The 18,481-nt window shown below is 40.2% G+C and overlaps 1 long non-coding RNA gene across 2 annotated transcripts in view; it reads right to left on the minus strand.

Annotated features, from left to right (window-relative positions):
* Positions 1-4,490: 4,490 nt before the first annotated feature.
* LOC135180309 (uncharacterized) overlaps positions 4,491-18,481 on the minus strand; it is a 58,903-nt gene continuing 44,912 nt past the window's right edge. For both annotated transcript variants that reach the window (XR_010304378.1, XR_010304379.1), the window contains exons 3-4: positions 16,915-17,028; positions 4,491-4,800 (exon numbers count right to left, since the gene is read on the minus strand). This is a non-coding gene — a long non-coding RNA (uncharacterized LOC135180309). The remainder of the gene's footprint in view (positions 4,801-16,914; positions 17,029-18,481) is intronic.

Consider the following 18,481-nt stretch of genomic DNA (forward strand, 5'->3'; position numbering starts at 1 on the left):
GGACCTCAGAGATCATCTACCCCAAACCCCTTTCCATGGACAGGGGCACCTCTTAACCAGACTCAGCTGCTCAGGGCCTCATCCAACCTGACCTTGAGCACCCCCAGGGATGAAGCATCCACAACTTTGGGCAATCTATTCCAGAGTCTCACCACTTCAGCCGTACTGAAGAATTTCTTCCTAAGTTCCAGTCTAACCCCAGTCTCCCTCATCTTCAAACCATTTCTCCTTGTCCTGTTGCTGGACATCCTTGTGAAAAGTCCCTCTCCAACCTTCCTCTAGGCTCCCTTCAGGTATTGAAAGGCATCTCTAAGGGCCCTCTGGAGTCTTCTCTTCCCTAGGCTGAACAACTCCAGGTCCTTGTGCAAGATAGAGTTCACAATCAAGGAACAAAGAGTTTCCATAAGCTGAAAACTAAATGAAATAGTATATCTCAGGCCAAACCTGCTGAAATCAAAACCCTAGTACGATTGGTGTATTCAGGTTATTAATGTATATTTTTTACATTAGAACAACTGAATGTAGTTTTGCAGCTCAAAATTGCTTCTTTGGTAGTTTCTGTTATATAAAAATGTTTCATTTATTCTTTTATCTAGGCACTTAACACTAGCTTCATCACAGTAGCTAGAATATTACTAATAATCTTGCTGTTAAAAGATGACACAGGACATTTGGGCTGGAATTTTCTGTGATGTTGTGTGGATTTTTTTATATTATGTGCTTTCAGTATGAGTGTGTGTGTGAATGTGTGTGATTGTGACATGAAGTATGAAGGATTCTTCTAATACAAAGAGTCTCAATGGTTTCTTTTGCTGTTACCATTCCCTCTTTCCTCATTGATTTTGAAAGCACATCAGCAAAGATACTGCTGAAGAACTAAAAGAGAAGTTTGTTTATGGTTCTATGAATATTTCAGGAGAAGAGCACATTAAAATATCAATATTAAACAAAATTAATTAACTGATTTCACAGTACTATCAACAAATTAGTTTTCTGGGTTTCAATTTGAAAGAACTTGGTGGGGAGTGGGAAGGGAAAGAATCTTTTTCTTTCAATATCCAGCTAGGTCAGCTACAACACATGTAACACTGTCTTCTCTAGGAACAGGGGACGGATATTTCTTTCCATGCCATTTATCTATATTTGCTCTTGAGTGCATCCTTAATGAATACATCTACCTAGAGCATTCTGAGAGAAGTCAAGGTGAAAGCAAACAGGAAATGAAACCACTTCATCTCTTTCAGTTTAACATCTTGGGAAATAACAACACATGAGCACTTTCAACTGCAATATGATGGGCAAGAGAAATGTGAGATATCCCCTGGACCACTGAGATGAGTTGGAAAGCTCTGATGCTCACAGAATGGAAGACAACTTGCTAATTAATTAAAAAAAAAACCAAACATAAAAAAACCCAACAAAACCAACCAAACACACACACACACACACACAAAAGGGTAAACTCAGAGATTTTAGACAATGTCAGACAATGAAGAATAAGATAATTGAGAAAATATGGAAGATCCCCAAAATAGAAATGGTTCTTCTCTCAATGTGCATTAAGCAGTTCATGGTGCAGCCATAGTGGTTGTTGTGGTAGGCCTGATGGGCCAGAAATAGGCTCATACATGTATTGGCCTACCCCGACTTGTTTTGCTCCTGTGGTAAACAAGGTACACATGCTTAGCTTGGGCCTGCCTTGTGCAAGGACTGTGCTTTTCCCAAATTTGGTCAAGCTTGGCTAACTGCCATTCTGATTGGCTACTTTGTGTCCAAAGGCACATTAGTCTCAGCTACACTGATAAAAAGAGATACGCAAGTAAACACAATGTGTGCTCTGCCATGCTCTGCGATTGTATTCGTGCCTGCTGTTGCCTGCTGCCATTGCTTACTGCCTTATTGTTTGCCTGGAAACTCCACTGTCTTGAGTTTACCAGGAACAGACTCTAAATGCCTCCACGCGATGGGGCTGCATAGCCAGTGTGACATCATGCTAAGACTACACATCACAAGACATCCTGCCTACACCTGAAAGTCTCCTGCTAAGATGGGAAGTCCTGAAGATTGTCCAGAGGACCAGGTTGGGGATTGTCTTCCTCCTTTCCCCAGAAGCCTGGGAAGAATCAAATCTCAGCAGCCAACAAGACAGTAACAGAATTCCTTGAAAGCACTTGGGTAATGTCTGAAGCTGTAGCCAGCCCCCATGAGTCAGAAGATAATATTTTATGAGTAATTGCTTAGTCTTTCTAATTCACCATTGCCTTCTGCCATAAGCAGAAAGGAACTTCTTGAGTCCATCTAGTGGCCAAGTGGTATATTGACTGCAAGCAGTATTTGGCTGCAAGAACTTTCTCTTCCAGTTCAATTAATGTTTATATATTTTTTTCTGATTATTACTAGATCCTGTTATTATCTGTAGAATGCTTCCATGACCGTGCAAAGAACCAGTTACTAAAATTAGTGGCCATGGGTGGTGAGAGTTCTGAATATCAAAATTAATAAACATTGTTAATTTTGGAAAATACAATCTCATTAATTATCCCCTTCATAACAGTGGTGAGTGTAAAAGCAATATACAGAATCACAAAATCAAAGGAAAAGACCTTTGAGATCATCGAGTCCAACCTATCATCTAACACCTTCTAATTAACTAAATCATGACACCAAATGCATCATCAAGTCTCCTTTTAAACACCTCTAGGGACAGTGACTCAACCACGCCCCTGGGCAGCCCATTCCAGTGCCAATCACTCTTTCTGTGAATGTCCAGCCTAAACATGACCTGGTGCAGCTTGGGGCTGTGTCCTCTTGTTCTATCACTGGTTGCCTGGGAAAAAGAGACCAGCACCCAGCTGGCTACAATCTCCTTTCAAGTAGTTGTAGACAGCAATAAAGTCTGCCCTGAGCCTCCTCTTCTCCAGGCTAAACAACCCCAGGTTCCTCAGCCTCTCCTCACAGGGCTGTGTTCCAGCTCCCTCACCAGCCTTGGTGTGCTTCTCTAGACATCATCAAGCATCTCAACATTTTTCTTAAATTGAGGGGCCCAGAAGTGGACACAGCACTTCCAAACTGCAAGAAGACCTTCATGCCATCCAACTTTTTATCTGTTTGGCAAACACCTCTCTGTGCTCTCCTTTTCATAATGTTAGTCTCATTTTAACCAACGTTATCTGCTTGTTTCCTTCAGGTCGCCTTTTACCTAAATTTATCTACCAGCTCTGATGTCCTTCACGTGACTTTGAGCTTCCCATCTCTTTGAGTCGTGGAGCATATTTTAATTTGCTTTCCCACAATACCTGGCAAACTAGAGACCAGAGGATTCAAGTAAATGATCTGACAAAAACTTTGAGTCATCTTCAAAACAGGAAGTACAACCAAATTAAATGCAGGATACTAAGCACAGTACCTGTTCACATCAAGGGATCCATCAGAGTCTGGACGGAAAGCAGGAGTCAGTAAGATCCTGAATGAATTCTTCCCTTCTATATATCCTACAAAGGCCACATTTAATTTGGGAACCTTATCTTTTTGTCCTTTGTGGTTCTTATCTACCAGAATAAAAATGAAATAAAATAAAATATTACCATCATTCAAGAATTTAAACAAGAAGTCGCACTTATTAAATTCAGCTTTCTCTTCCAACACAGTTTTTTATGTCATTCTGCCATTCCAATATTTCCCAAGTCCCTAAACTCTTGCTGAATATTTGAGGCACAGAAGAGCATGTCGCTTCAGTATTTCCATTTGAGCTACTCCCAAATTCTATTAACCTCCATCATAGCATCTTTTTGTCTCTTCTAGTTAGCAGCGTTTGATGAGGACAAGGTGAAGAGAGAAAATTAATCAGAGAGCCTATCTCAACACAAGAAGCCAGAAAAATGCCTTGGAAGGTGAAATAATTTCATGGTACAGTGTAAAGATACCGCTTGTATGGGCCAATGCTACATATCCTGTGCAAAACACACTGATACAACTAGAGCTGACAGACACGAAATAACCTGGTTATGCCTAAAACCAGAATGTTTATTGGTCAAACACAATTCACTGAACTCTTATGTGCTGGAGCAACAACACTAAACAAGAACTAAAGGGAATGGCAAACATTTGTATAGCAATCCAGCTGCTAGCTGCTTGAGAGATTAGCTGTGGCAGTGCCAAGCACAGTGTGGCAAGGAAAATGAAAAGGTGGTGTAGAAAAAAAAGCCTCTTTCTTCATGTGACTCTTAGTGCATTCTTGTAAGAATGGCTGGTTTCTGGGAAAAATTTCCAGAGTCTAGGAAGTTACACTCATCTTTCTAATGAGCAAGCCATCCTGCTGCTTTGATGGAATCAGCATGCTGAATACTGTGATAAAAATACAAACCTTTAGCTGCAGAGCTGAAATGTCTTCAAATAAAATATCCACAATTATCTGGGAACAGCAAAAATGAAAAAGTAAGATCTGCACATTGAATGTGCAGTTCATCACCTTCAGTGTGTTGCTTCGTTACTTTTTTTTTTTTTAAATTACTATTATTACTATTCTTTCAGCTTATAGGAAGTGCAACATTCTTCAGATTCTTTCACTTCACATATGTACCATGAAACCACTGAGTATGTCCAAAGAAGTTGCTACTTCAGCCTCATTTGCTTGTGTCCACACCAAATACCACTCCTGCCTGATCTCCCCTGCACTCATCTCTCTTCAGTCTGATTTCCTTTGTGGCAGGCAAGTCACAGCATACCTTAGCAGAAATCCTGGTCCCAGGTCTGGTACTGGAGCACACGTATTTGTGGTTTTGACAGCCAGTAGAAGTGCCACTAAAAGGAAAAAATGAACTTTTTAGAAAGTAGTAATTAATAAAATAAATATAATGATCTGACATGGAAAGGGAGATTGGATATTAGTTGTTTCTGACCCTTTTGTGCTTGGCCTGGATTCCTGCAATCTTCCAGTAGAGTGCCCAGCAGAGAAAGAAGATTGCTGAGGTTGGAGTTTTTCAGCTTTAGGGAACTAACTTGAGAACACAGAAATGGAAAGAGTGACTACATCTCTTGTTGATGTTTACAGGTACCACAAAATCACCTTGTAGTTCAGGAAATCTGACAGCTTCATCTCATAAGAAATCAAAGACCAACAGGAACACTGTGCATTAAGTCTGAGCTGTACTACAAGAACTATGAGCAAAATTTTGCAGATATCCTCTCTTTGCCATGCCAGGGTCCAACCAGTGCCCTATGGTCTTTCTCTTTAATGAGGGCCACATTACTTTCCAACATAAACATATGATACACCTTCTTTTGCAGGAAGAAAAGAAGTGTGATTTCTACTTCATTAAGCTCTTAAAGGCTTAGGAAAGAAAGCTTTCAAATTCTGATGCAAAGCTTTGGAGAACAGTCTTCTAGGAACATGTGTGAGTGATAGACTTTAATTTCTTGGTTAATCACTGGTAGAAGGCTCTCATAAGGTATTATATTTGCTTATCTCCAACACGTTATTAAAATGGGACAGTTCTTAGGACACAAAGCAAACAGATAAGAAAAACTAGCCTCTGACATATCATCTTTTATGAGAAACAAAAAGAGAAAGAAGAGAATTCCCACGGTAGAGTGAGCTGGAAAGATTATGCAGGAGTAATGGGAAAATTCTGTTTACTTTGGATTATTTAGGAACTTAGAGCTATTCTATTATGTTTTTGCTAGGTCCTCTGAAGCAGGGATTTAGAACCAGCATTGATTTTGTGCTGGATAAGACAAAACGTTTCTATCATAGGAGCAGAGAAGCTAACACATCAAAATAAAGAAGAACAGTTAATCTAATTCAGTTTCTTCCCCAGCTTCTAGCTTCAGATGTGGATCTACCTTTGTAATTACAAGTAACTATATAACTCAGTGAAAAAAAATAATAAAAGCACAATGAAATTAGAGCAAGATTTAGACAGCTCAGGTGGGGATAAGGCTGGTAAACACCATCTTTCACCCAGTTGCTGGAGCTTTTTTTGGATCCTGATACTCTGTCCTCATCTTCTTGAAATCAATTTAGCATCATCTGAAGTCATTAAATAACACAAACTGCATCCATTTTAAAGAACTACCTGCAGGCATCTAATTCAAAAACTCTTACTCGTTTTAAAGTGAGTCTTCGCATGTGCAGAGGATCGGAACAAAACAGAGAAAATCCTGATCTAAGAATTAAAGTAAGACTTGAACTACTGCATGGGCTTTTTGTACAGAAGTGTATTTTTCCCATTGACTCCATCTTAGTCCATGTTGCAACATCCCTGGAGAAGTGTGGAAGAGCCCAGTGTCTATCCCAGAATAGCTGTTTAGCCCCTCTCATAGCTGATTCTCCAAAGAGGTCAGTGAAAAAAAGTTCTGATGTACCTGTTATGAAGGATTAATTAATTAATGTGAGATGATATTTTTTCAAAATTAATATTGTTAATTTTGGTATTGAGAACTCTCACCACCCCAATGACTAATTTTAATAATAATTGGTTCTTTGCATGGTCATGGAAACATTTTACATAGGAATAACTAGATCTAGAAATAACCAGCAAAAATATAAAAACGTTAATTGAACTCAGTTGAACTGGAAGAGAAGGTTCCTGCAGTCAAATATCACTTGTCCACTAGATAGACTCAAGGAGCTTCTTTCTTCTTATGGTGGAAGACAATGGTGACTTACAAGAGGCTTTAAGCATTTACTCACAAAATTATTCTCTCCCAACTCGTGGGGCTAGCTACAGCTTCACACAGTGCCCAAATCCTTTCAGAGAATTCCGTTACTGTGAGAGTGACAGAGCACTGGAACAGGGTGCCCAGAGAGGTTGTGGAGTCTCCTTCTCTGGAGACTTTCAAAACTCACCTGGATGCATTCCTATTTGAACTACTCTAGGGGATCCTGCCTTGGCAGAGGGTTTGGACTCAGTGGTCTCTGGAGGTCCCTTCCAACCTCTAAAATTCTGTGAGTCTGTGTTCATCTGACATTTCCAAATATCTCAGCTGAAGCTGAGGCCTATCTGATGCACTGTAAAACTGTCAGGTACCAACTCTGACCTTGGCTTCCAGCTCCTAAAGAGAAAAGTGTGGGAGGAGGTGCTTTGGTTGGGCAGCACAGCATACAAAAATACACTCTAGGTTACTGCAAAGTCCTGAGGGACACAATGCACTGGTTCCAATGGGCTTGGCTATCATTGCTGGCACTCTGTTCAACGTGCTGCTTGGTCTGCTTCTATTATATTGGATGGAATGGTTCATTAGCATCACAGGACTAACAGTAGATGTAAATGCAGTAGGAACTAGGGACACAATGTAACAAAGATAAGGTTTATCAGTCTAGACAGGTATTAATTACAGCAAACAGTCATTTTGAAATAAGTGTATAGACCAGCTACTAAAACTTTTCAAACTGCCTTGCTCTCTTGTGTCACGTTACAGAAAATTATCACAAAGTATTGCAGACAATAAAAGCTAAGTGTTCTAAAGCAGGCACCTGAAAGCTATGGAGTGAGGTTGTCCATTGATTCTTATTAAGCATAACAGAGAAAATGCAACCTCTGGCTCAGGAAGTCCTTGAATTGCTGATTGGTAGAAGCAGGGATGAATACTAAGAAGGAAAGTACAAGTAATGTTTGCTTTATTTTTTTGGTGCTCTTGCCTAAGCATCTACTGCTGCTGGCATTGTCAGAGCTCCAAGCATGAACAAAGGAAACAAAAAAAGTAATTTCACATGTTCTATTAGATCCAATTTTCAGTCCATCTGATAGTAACACATCAGTTTGGTCTGACCTAATTCAGCCTTTCTTTAGAAGGACAGCTGATGAGTATTTCTATTTGTGAAGACTGGACCTTTTTCTAGGCTAAAAACCTTTCAGCACTGTTGGTTGCTTCCAAACAGTTTCAGTAAAGACTATTTAGGTTTGGGTTTTTTTTTTTTTTCTATATTTTTCCTCTCTCATTTTCTGGTGCAGAATGAAAAAAAAATTATTAATCACAGAGATTTTTTTTTTTTCTATTTTCCTCTTTCTGATTCAAGTTAAACTTTTAGGTTACTGAAGGGTAAAAATAAAAATCTACTTCCTCCAAATGGAACTACCTCAAAGTTTAATATTAATAATAATATTAATATTTTATAATGGCCCAAGATAAAAGAAAAAGAAGTGACCAGCCTATAGAGATCTGTTCTATTTCACTGCACAATAAAAGATGAATGAGAGAAAAACTTTTTTAAATAAAATGTAATTCAGTAAAATGACTAAAAAGGATTAGTTTTACTTCCAGTTCTGATAATTCAAAGTAACATTAAAACAAACAACAAACAAAACCCAAAACATTAACAAAACTAAAAACCCACAAATAAACAACCAAAAAAACCCAAGGAAATCATAGACTCAGTCAGGGTTGGAAGGGACCACAAGGATCATCTAGTTCCAACTCCCCTGCCATGGGCAGGGACACTCTACCCTAGATCAGGCTGCCCACAGCCTCATCCAGCCTGGCCGTAAACACCTCCAGGGATGGAGCCTCAATCACCTCCCTGGGCAACCCATTCCAGACTCTCACCACTCTCATGATGAACAACTTCCTCCCCATGGTCAGCCTGAACCTACTCATCTCCAGCTTCACTCCATTCCCCCTAGTCCTGTCACTCCCTGATATCCTGAAAAGTCCTTCCCCACCTCTTTTGTAGGCCCCCTTCAGATACTGAAAGGCCACAATAAGGTTATCTTGGAGCCTCATCTTCTCCAGACTGAACAGCCCCATCTCTTTCAGTCTGTCCTCATAGGAGAGGTGCTCCAGCACTCTGATCATCCTCGTGGCCCTTCTCTGGACACACTCCTGCATGTTCATATCCTTCTTGTAATAGGGGCTCCAGAACTGGGTAATATAGAATCTGAAATCTGGTTTTGTTTGTTTATAGCCATTTCTAGGCTAAAGAAGTCACAATCCCTACTCTTCATGGGCCTCTGCAGTTCTGTGGCCCAGAATATATTCCTCTCATCATGTCTGTATTCCCATCTAGGCAGACACTTCATCAAAAGTGGCTACTGCCTTGCAAGCACTGCACCAAATGCAGCCCTAGTCCCAAGGAGCTTACAAGCAAAATTAGATTCAATTAAACACATTTCTAAGCAGTAACATGCATAGATAGAGTCAGCCACAGAAATTCCTAATGCTCTCTTTTTCTTGCTGGGAAAGGAGCAGTTCTCTAGTCAAACCTCATTGACAGAGGAAGATACTAGTGCATCACAGATGGCACGTGTGTTCTCACTATTGTTCTTCAGCAGATTTGAATACTATGTAAGATCTGACACATCTGTGCATGCACACAGCAGCTGCACTGAAGAGAATGATCACTACTGCAGTACACAGGAAGAGATGCTCCATTGGCTGGCTGAAAACATATTTTCTTTTTCTTATACTTCCTTCCTCTCTCCAGTCTTCCTCTGCTTCCCCAGTATTTGAATAATCTTAGAATGGTTTAGTTTGGAAGGGACCCCAGAGATCATCTACACCAATATCACTGCCATGGGCATAGATTCTTAACTAGACTCAGCTGCTCAAGTCTTCACCCAGCCTGGCCTTGAACACCCACAGGAAGGAGGCATCCACAGCCTTCCTGGGTGACCTATCCCAGAGTCCCACCAGCCTTGTACAGAAGGGCTTCTGCCTAAGATCCAGTCTAACCTACTCTCCCTCAGCTTCAAACCATTCCTCCTTGTCCTATTGTCCAACAGACAATCATAGAGAGTAGTCAATTCGCAGTAATCTGGGTTTCATTCATCATTCAAGGAGCAGTTGTGGAACTACTGATGTGCCCTACAGGAAATTCCTTCCTGTCCAGAAGAATATGTGCAATGGAAATCCACACATTGGGGTGTTTTGCCCTTTTCTTTTATAAATATATTTAGTCTAAATGCTTCCCATCTGCACAGGGCAAAATTTCACCCCAAAAGAATAGAGCCCCCGGAACTTCTCTCTTCTCTAATGGAAGTTACTCATGAAAATTACCAAATAACCCTTCTTTCATTTCTTGTCCATATCTAGGAAACAGTGAAGTGATTGCATTCATTCTTGTCCCTTTAGGACAGCTGAGTCATAATATTAAAACATACCTTTTTACAGCATAAATGCTTGTGGGAGTTACCTTCCCTTTTGTGGGTACGCAGGTCCCATTTCCTAACAATTTTATTTTACATTTGAATCAAAATATCATTTCATTTCTTCACAAAGAAAGGATAAATTATGTCAAACACTGACCTTTCCAAACACTAAGGAAACCCTGGCACTCATCAGCCACAGGAAGCCTACCTTTAGGACTTCAAGGTTTACAAAACTAAGGACTGCTTTTCTGCTAGGTAAGTACATAATTCCTCCTTGAGTGGGTGGATGTTTTGTGAAGTGTTCAATGCAGTGCAGAAGAAAACCTACTGCCTTGGCAAGGTATGAATACAATAAATGTTGTTCAATACTTACAGGCCAAGTTGGTCAAGTTTAGTAGAGAGGCAAAGCCTCTAGTTTCAGCAAGCTACTCTCAGGATGAATTTTGCTCCAGTGGAAACCAATCTTTAGCATTAACAGGTGAGTGTGGTGATCATTTTACTAATGGGGGAACCCACAGGCTTTCAAATAATGAGAGAGGATTGGTTCCTGCTGATTTATAACCCATTGGAATAATTTTAATTGGAGTTTGCTGGTTTTCTGCACTGATGGCTAGTACTTTCTTAACTGTTTGCTTTTTTTCCTAAGAAGTGGAGCACCAAGAAAAATTACTTTAATGATAGTGTAGGCAGGAAACTGCCCCTTGGTGGAATTAAAACATTGTTAATTATAGCCCTTGTGGAAACACTTTGCCAGATGCTTAGAAAACACTGCCCATGGATATCTTAAATCTGAATTTTAGTGGTGCAATTTTTACACATAAATATCACCTTTGGAGGGGAAAAAAGTAAGATCCTAAAATGACTTTTTTTTTCCCTTTTCCTATAACTTTTCAGTTTTAAGTCTGTAGATCAAATCTTTGCATGCAGGTGCTGAAATCACACATATCTCTGTTTTCTGATGAGATCATTTTCCTGCAGCAGTGTTGCATTCAACAGACATGGGATCACCCCCTCTGTTTGCTGTCCAGGTTTCACCACATTCCTCACTGTCATACACAAGACAGTCTTGTGGCCTCACTACATCCTATCTAATCCTCAGTTCCTGTGAGGTTAGCTGAAATGTGAGTTTAAGCAAAGTCATTTTCACCAAAGTAAACCAGTTTCATGCATCTCTTCTCAGACTTGCCTAAGAGAAGACCCTGTGCCTAGATATGCTGGGTTGAGGCTAATTGGAATATTTTAATGTGAGAAATTAGATCATTGGCTGTGAAAATAAAACAATAGTAATGTCTACATTATTTATTGGTTTTACTTAGAGGATATAAAAACAAGAACACAAAGAAAGATAGGTCAGTCTCTGTCTGTCTGCCACCTGCTGCACTACCTCTGCCTGAACCTACGTAACTCGAACTAGTCATTCTTCTAACGCTTTTTGCCAACCTTTTGCAGCTCACCCTGCACATAAAGGGGATCCTGAGATAAGAAGGAGGGAGGAGAAGAGTTGGTTTGAAAGCCCTCCTGGGCGGCTATGCTGGTAGGGAGGGGTTTTGCATGTCTGTATTACTTTTAACTTGCATATGACTGCATGTAGTTGTAAATATCTGTACATATTGTATATGTATATATATATACAGACTGGTAAATTGTGCCAAGCTATACATACAGCTACAGCTACATTCCTTAACTTCCAGCCAGCTGAGTTAGTCTGGTGAATTTCTAGTTGGGGGGGGAGTGGTGGTGTGGTGCAGGTAACACCCAAACCTGGACACTAGGCAATCACAGCAAGTGGTGTGGGAGGCACAGTAGCAGGTCCAGCACAGTGCCACCACCTGCTGGATGGGTGGTTTCTGGGCCAGTACTGCCTCAGACATACGGGTAGGGGAGCTCAACCAATCAACTCAGACATATGGGCAGAGGAGGCAATGCCTGAGTGCATCTACTCATTCTGACACAATGGAATTTCAAGTGTCCATCTGCTATTATTAGTGTCTACAATGGCTCCTACAAGCCTATAAAAGCTTGCACATTTACGGCCTTCACATTCCACATCTTTATTTGCTGGTTTTCTTGCCAGATTACACTGCAGGAAACACAAGGATACTCTTTCTTGCACAGTCACAATTCCAGGGGACAAAACCTCCAATATATTCAAAGTGTCCAACACTGAAATAGACAAAAGGTCTCTGTTGGAGTTATTTAGGAGACTGGAGAGCTTAAGGTATTAAAAGCCTTTTAAATAATTAGCACCTTTGAAGGGAAGAACTTATTTCTATCAATAATTTAACCTATAGATTCTGTAATTAATTAGAGAGAAAAGGCCTAGAAGATTCCCACAGGCAGTGCCCCAGATCCTGACTCTGTTACAGGGACTGCAAGCTAACACATTGATAATCTAAGTGTGGCTAATATCGGAAGGCGCCACTGGCTCTGATGTTACTAAAAGCTGAGACTATTTATTCTTTGCTTATTCTCACGACTGGGAGAAATTTGCCCACAAACCAGGAAATATTACACTGGGGGAATGAGCTGAGCTCCCAAGGCAAGGGGCTGAAGTTTCTCATCTGCACACAGAGCAGCTAGGAGAGAAATCAGAAGAAAGCAGAAGCCAAGCTTTGCTCTCTGTGGTGCAAACATAAACCTGGAGTCACTAAACTGAGCAATTAGTACAATCCTGTTTTTCAAACCAGGGTAGGAATCCTCCATTCTACAAGAAAAGAAAAAAAAGGGCAAAACCAACCAAGAATGAACAGCTGGTGCTTGATTGAGTGGACACAATGTCTCTTTTTTTAACACCTCCAACTAAACCAGCAGATAAGAGATGCAAGAAAAAGGTATGTGCTTCATCATTTGACTTCAAAGCAAGTGCTATTGTTAAAATATTTAGTTTTGTTTCATCTTAAATGCCTTCCAGTTTAGCTTTTTTAACTCCAATCCTTTTCCTCTGTCACAAGGCAAGAGTAATAAAACTCAACCATTAATGAGCTTTGAAGCTGAAGCTCAGTTGGTTTAGAAAAAAAATTGGAGGGCTCAGTATGATGAACTTGGCAAAAAAACCTCAAAAACATCCTTTTTGGCCAAAGCACCACAGAGTAGAGAGAGAATTCTGTCACAAATAATTGTCACTCTGGCCCAGATGCCATCTGGCCTGTCTCAAAGGCATCTCCTGCTACACACATGCTGTCAGTAGACTTGCTAATCTCACCCTTGGGAAAAAACCTCTGCTAAATACCACAGCAAGACCAAATAGATGGGTTTGTCAAGAAAAGTTAGCTGCTGAAGAAATCCCACCTTCAGCTTCTCAAAATCTTGCCATTGTATTGGAACAACTTCAACAAGTCAAAGCTAATTTGAATGCTGCCTCTGCTTCTCTGGTCCTGCCTGTCTTCTGTGGAAGGGACAGCAGCCTGTGAGATGCCTGCATTTTCTTCAACGAGCTGCTGAGATGCTGATTTTCCATTCTGTCCATCCCCCCCAGATCAAGACTAGTCAAAGAATCATAGAATCATTCAGTTTGGGTTGGAAGACACCTTAAAGTCACAGAATTAATAAGGTTGGAAAAGACCTTTAAGATCATTGAGTCCAACCTACCACCTAACACCTAATTAACTAAACCAAGGCACCAAGTACCTTATCCAGTCTCCTTTTAAACACCTTTACCATTTGAAAACATTTTTTTATTCTTTGGGGAGTTCCCACTCAGTCAAGTCTATGTCAGCACCTGGGAAAGGAATGAGGATACTTCTGTCTGCATGTGTCTCACATAGCACTTGTGACATTTGCTGCCACCCCTTTTCCCCCAGATCTGTAGACTGGCTTAGTGCTGTTAGTTGCTTCAGAAACTGGTCTACCACAATACAGAAGTCCTGACTTTTTGTATTTGATAATCACAGAACTAACCAGGTTGGAAAAGACCTTTGAGATCGAGTCCAGTCTATCACCTAGCTCTTCTAATTAACTAAGCCATGGCACTAAGTGCCTCATCCAGTCTTCTTTTAAAGACCCCTAGGACAGTGACTCCACCACCCTGGGCAGCCCATTCCTATGCCAATCATTCTTTCTGTGAAGAACTTCTTCCTCATGTCTAGCCTAAACCTGCCCTGGTGCAGCTTGAGGCTGTGTCCTCTTGTTCAGTCACTGGTTGTCTGGGAGAAGAAACCAACACCCAGCTAGCTACAACCACCTTTCATGTAGTTGTAGAGAGCAATAAGGTCTCCCTTGAGCCTCCCCCAAGCTGAACATCCCCAGCTCCCTCAGTCTCTCCTCACAAGGCTGTGCTCCAGCCTCCTAACCAGCCTTGGTGCCCTTCTCTGGACACATTCAAGCACCTCAAAATCTTTCTTAAATCAAGGGAACTGGCCACAGTACTCATGGTGTGGCCTAACCAGTGCTGAATACAGGAGTAGAATGGCTACCCTGGTCCTGATCATCTTGTTCCAACACTCCTGCCTTGGGGTTGGCTGCTATCCTCCAAAATTAACACTATGAAAGTTCTCCAGGGCTCCTCATTATCTCTCATACACTATAGAGGGAGGAATCTGGTCTATAAAGATGCTTGGAAATTTAATCAGCATTTTCAAGAATTCCAGGCTAATTTTTTTTGCTAAACATGCAAAGCACTGGAAATCAATAGGTTCCTGCCTCCCATTAGCTACTAAATCATTTGACTTCAAACCTGTGAACACAAATAACTTCCTTGCTAACTATTTCTTAGTGTCTTCCTTTGTAAAAACCCTGAATTTATTCATGATATATGGTATGGTAAAGATTTTTTTGTTATTTCTGTATCCATCCTAATTACAATGCCTCATTATAGAACAATACAGACTCTTATTCATTATGAAAATGCAATTAAGAAAATGAAGGGGGGGGGGGGGGGGGAAGAAGAACATCACCTTCCAAAATTCTGGAAAATAGCTAGTGAGAAGTCCTAACTGTGCCGGCTTTATTTGCACAAGAAGTTTCACAGTAGGGAAACACAGATATCAGAACAAATGAGGAATTAGATGTGGCCATACCTCTGTGCCTCTCTATGGGTGGTTTTCTGTTACACTCCTGCTTGGTACCATCTTGCTAAATTATTTCCTTTAGCATACTTATCAAGTATTTTAAGTTAATGAAGATTTGGGGGAGATAGCCCAAGAAATTTCTCTTGATGATAACAACCTGCCTGTGGGTCTCTGAGAAACACATTATTTGCTGTTACCCCACTGTTGTGGGGGGAAAAAATAAATCAAAAAACCAACTTTTGCCTTTCAACCTTGCAGCAGCCAGGTGCTGTGGTGCTGTTCCTGTTAATTGATAGAATATTGATCTTTCTAAGCAAATGTAAAGTGATCAACACACTACAAAGAGGATGAGAAATAGGTAAAGGAAGTAATCTCCTTATTCTTTTCATATGTTTTTGGAACAAAAAGAAGTGGACTGAAACCAACACACCAAAAAAAATTTGGCTATTAAACATCTTTTATGGGAGTCTCCACTCTGATACCAAGTTTTGGCATATCATGTTTGACATGGTATAGAGATAGCTAGAGTAAGAGTTAATTGTATGGGGTTTGCAAGCTTAAGTTCCCAGCCTGTGGGACTGAGTGAACAGAACCAGCAGTTTAATCTACAGTGTCATGATTCTGGTAGGCATTCATGAGTTTCCTTTCTTTTACTTTTGTAATAAAAATGAAGAAGCACATAGTGTGCATCCAATCAGGAACTTGGAGGTGTCTCTGTGCATGCAGAAATAGTCTCCAGTAGGTTTCAGTTTTAGTTAGATGGGATGCATTTGGCCACATTTATTTTTCTAAAGTGGCATTAAATGAAGAATCTCTCTTCACTTCCTATGTGAAGGTTCAAAGTTGCATGCTACTTTTTCAGAATTATCTACCAACTATCTATGATTCTGTGAACTTGAGGAAGCCAGGAGAAGGCCATCAGTACAGCTGAGAGATGGACTACTTGCACTTATACCGCAAGGAGAGGCTGACAAAACTGCACTTGTTTATCCTAGAGAAGAGGAGCCTTCAGAAGGGACCTTTTAGCTATGTTCAACTTCCTAAAAGGGACATGGTAAAGAAAGCAAAGCCACTCTTCTCAGAGATACACAGAAAGCAGAAGCAACAGTCACAAGCTACAACAGAGAAAATTCTACCTTGGTATATGGAAAATATTTTTGATGGTGAGCATGTTTAAACACTGATACTGGCTGCCAAGAGAAGCTGTGAAATCTTCATCACTGGAGCTATTAAAAAGTTTGCCATGCAATGACCCAAGATATCCAAACTAACACTGAAATTACAACTGGTTCAAGTTGTTGGACTAGAGACTTCCACCAATTCCTTCAAAGGTACATTGTTCTGTAATGCCTGTTTCTTAAGTGAAAAATTACTGTGCTTTCATTTATATTGTAACATGACCATTGTCAAATAGATTTCCAAAGTCAGGCTTCTATTAACCCCACCTAATAACTCCACCTAGAATCTTTCTAGTTAAACTGAAATCAAAATGGATCTCTTAATAAGTGACCTTAGCAGCTTGTTCCAGTTACACTTGTGCTGTTGACTTATTTTCTGCAAAGCCTTGCCATCACAGCCAAACACAACATAGTTTCTATGTAAATATTCTTCTTTTCCTTCTAGAGAGCCATTAACAAAACCCCTACATACATCCAGTTTCTTCAAACCATTGACAAAGTCATCATCTAGCATTACAGGTGACCATGGCAGTGTAGAATAGCTGGATTCCTGGCAGCCCTGTTAAGAAGATACTAAATGTAGGGTTTTTTTCTAAATGTATAACCTAAGTCCATGACAGATACCATGCTACCATTTCTCTTTACCTCAGAATTCATGCACCCTTTCCTGGTGGTTAGTCTTTGTAGCCATTCTCCCATGTTCTTTGGTGAAATCTCGTCAGCAGTGGAAATAATTTAGCTTGATTTGATGTAGTCCAGCTGCAATGTACAGAGACAGTCAGAGAAGTGATATTTGACATCTCAGGGTAACACTGCTCTCCAAGAATTGCTCTGACAGTCTGTGCCCCTGTATTGCCTCCTCAGTCTCCAGAGTGTCTGTGAAACGGCAGGTCCATGGCAGAGCCAAGGCACTCTTCTGGTATTTGCAAACTTTAAACTGTGTAACCTGAGGCCTAGTCTGTGTTTGGACAGCTCCTAGAAAACTGGGAACTGAAGCTGTGCTATTACAAAATATATGCCCCTAGTCCTGTGAAAGCATCAAGGCTCTGACACTCATTTTGCAGGCAATGATAATTTGGGAGTTCCCAGGATCCCAATTCACTTGTATGACAAATATAAATTCCTGAATCCCTGCTCTAAATTGAAGTTAGGATTACCTTGTAAGGATAAAATATCCTTTTTAATTTCATGGTATAATTATCATGATAGACTTCATTAAGATTTCTTATCTTGCCCATTACTTGATTATTTTTTAATGTGTGGTTTTTTTTAAAGCTGTTTAAAAACACACCAGTCACTGGGTAGGGGGGCAGAATTAGCTTTATGCAGATGTGAGTTCACCTTGAGTTTGCAGGATGTTCCATTTGCTTAGCTTTGCTGATTTTTCTTACCTATTGCCCATGGCTCTGGGTCATGTCATAAAGGAATCTTTCAACAGAGAAAAATTCTTCTCCCTCACTATACAAACTAGCTCAGACTGGGTCACACTCTGCCTGAAAAGTTTCAAGACATTACTCATGATTAGAAACTTGATACAGTAAAAAGCAAGCAGCAAGTGATGAAGGCATGGGTCTGGGTAAGCCACAGAGACATCCCATTTCCCAAACAACTAGACTCTGGTCAGTCACTTCTGTATGTTCTGTTCCCTCTGTTGTTCTCTGCAGATTAGAGCATTATTATGCTAGATACCAGGGAGGTTGTGCTACATTAATAAAAGAGATGAAAGTTCATTTTGATATTCTCCAGCTGAATGATTTACAACATAAGATGCAGGAATCAAATCACCTTATCTCCATCTTTCAAAAGATCTTGAGTGCAGAACTGACTGAAATTAACTGCTGATTTTTTGCTTTTAATCAGATGACTGCAAATCATTACAAATCCTTCCAGTCACTAGGGTATTGTCAGTATGGCAAATGTGATTTTCATCAGAAAAGACAATGTTAGCAATTTCAAATTGCCTTTTAATGATTGTATAGCTCTAATGAGGAATAAACTAAAGCAGGCTCAAAAGGACAAAAAGAGAAAACAATTCCCCTGGGCATTTGTATTGGGATGATACTTTGATATCAATTTGTGCACTCCAAGGTTTTCACAGAAATAAGATCTACCTGATTAAGAGGCAAAGGAGACTATTCAAGAACAGTTGAGAAGCAGATGCTAAAAAGTGAGAATTAATATTTAGCAGTAATGTAAATGCTGGCAAGAAGTG

Source organism: Pogoniulus pusillus, chromosome 13 (assembly GCF_015220805.1).
Source record: "Pogoniulus pusillus isolate bPogPus1 chromosome 13, bPogPus1.pri, whole genome shotgun sequence".
NCBI classification, from domain to species: Eukaryota; Metazoa; Chordata; class Aves; order Piciformes; family Lybiidae; genus Pogoniulus; species Pogoniulus pusillus.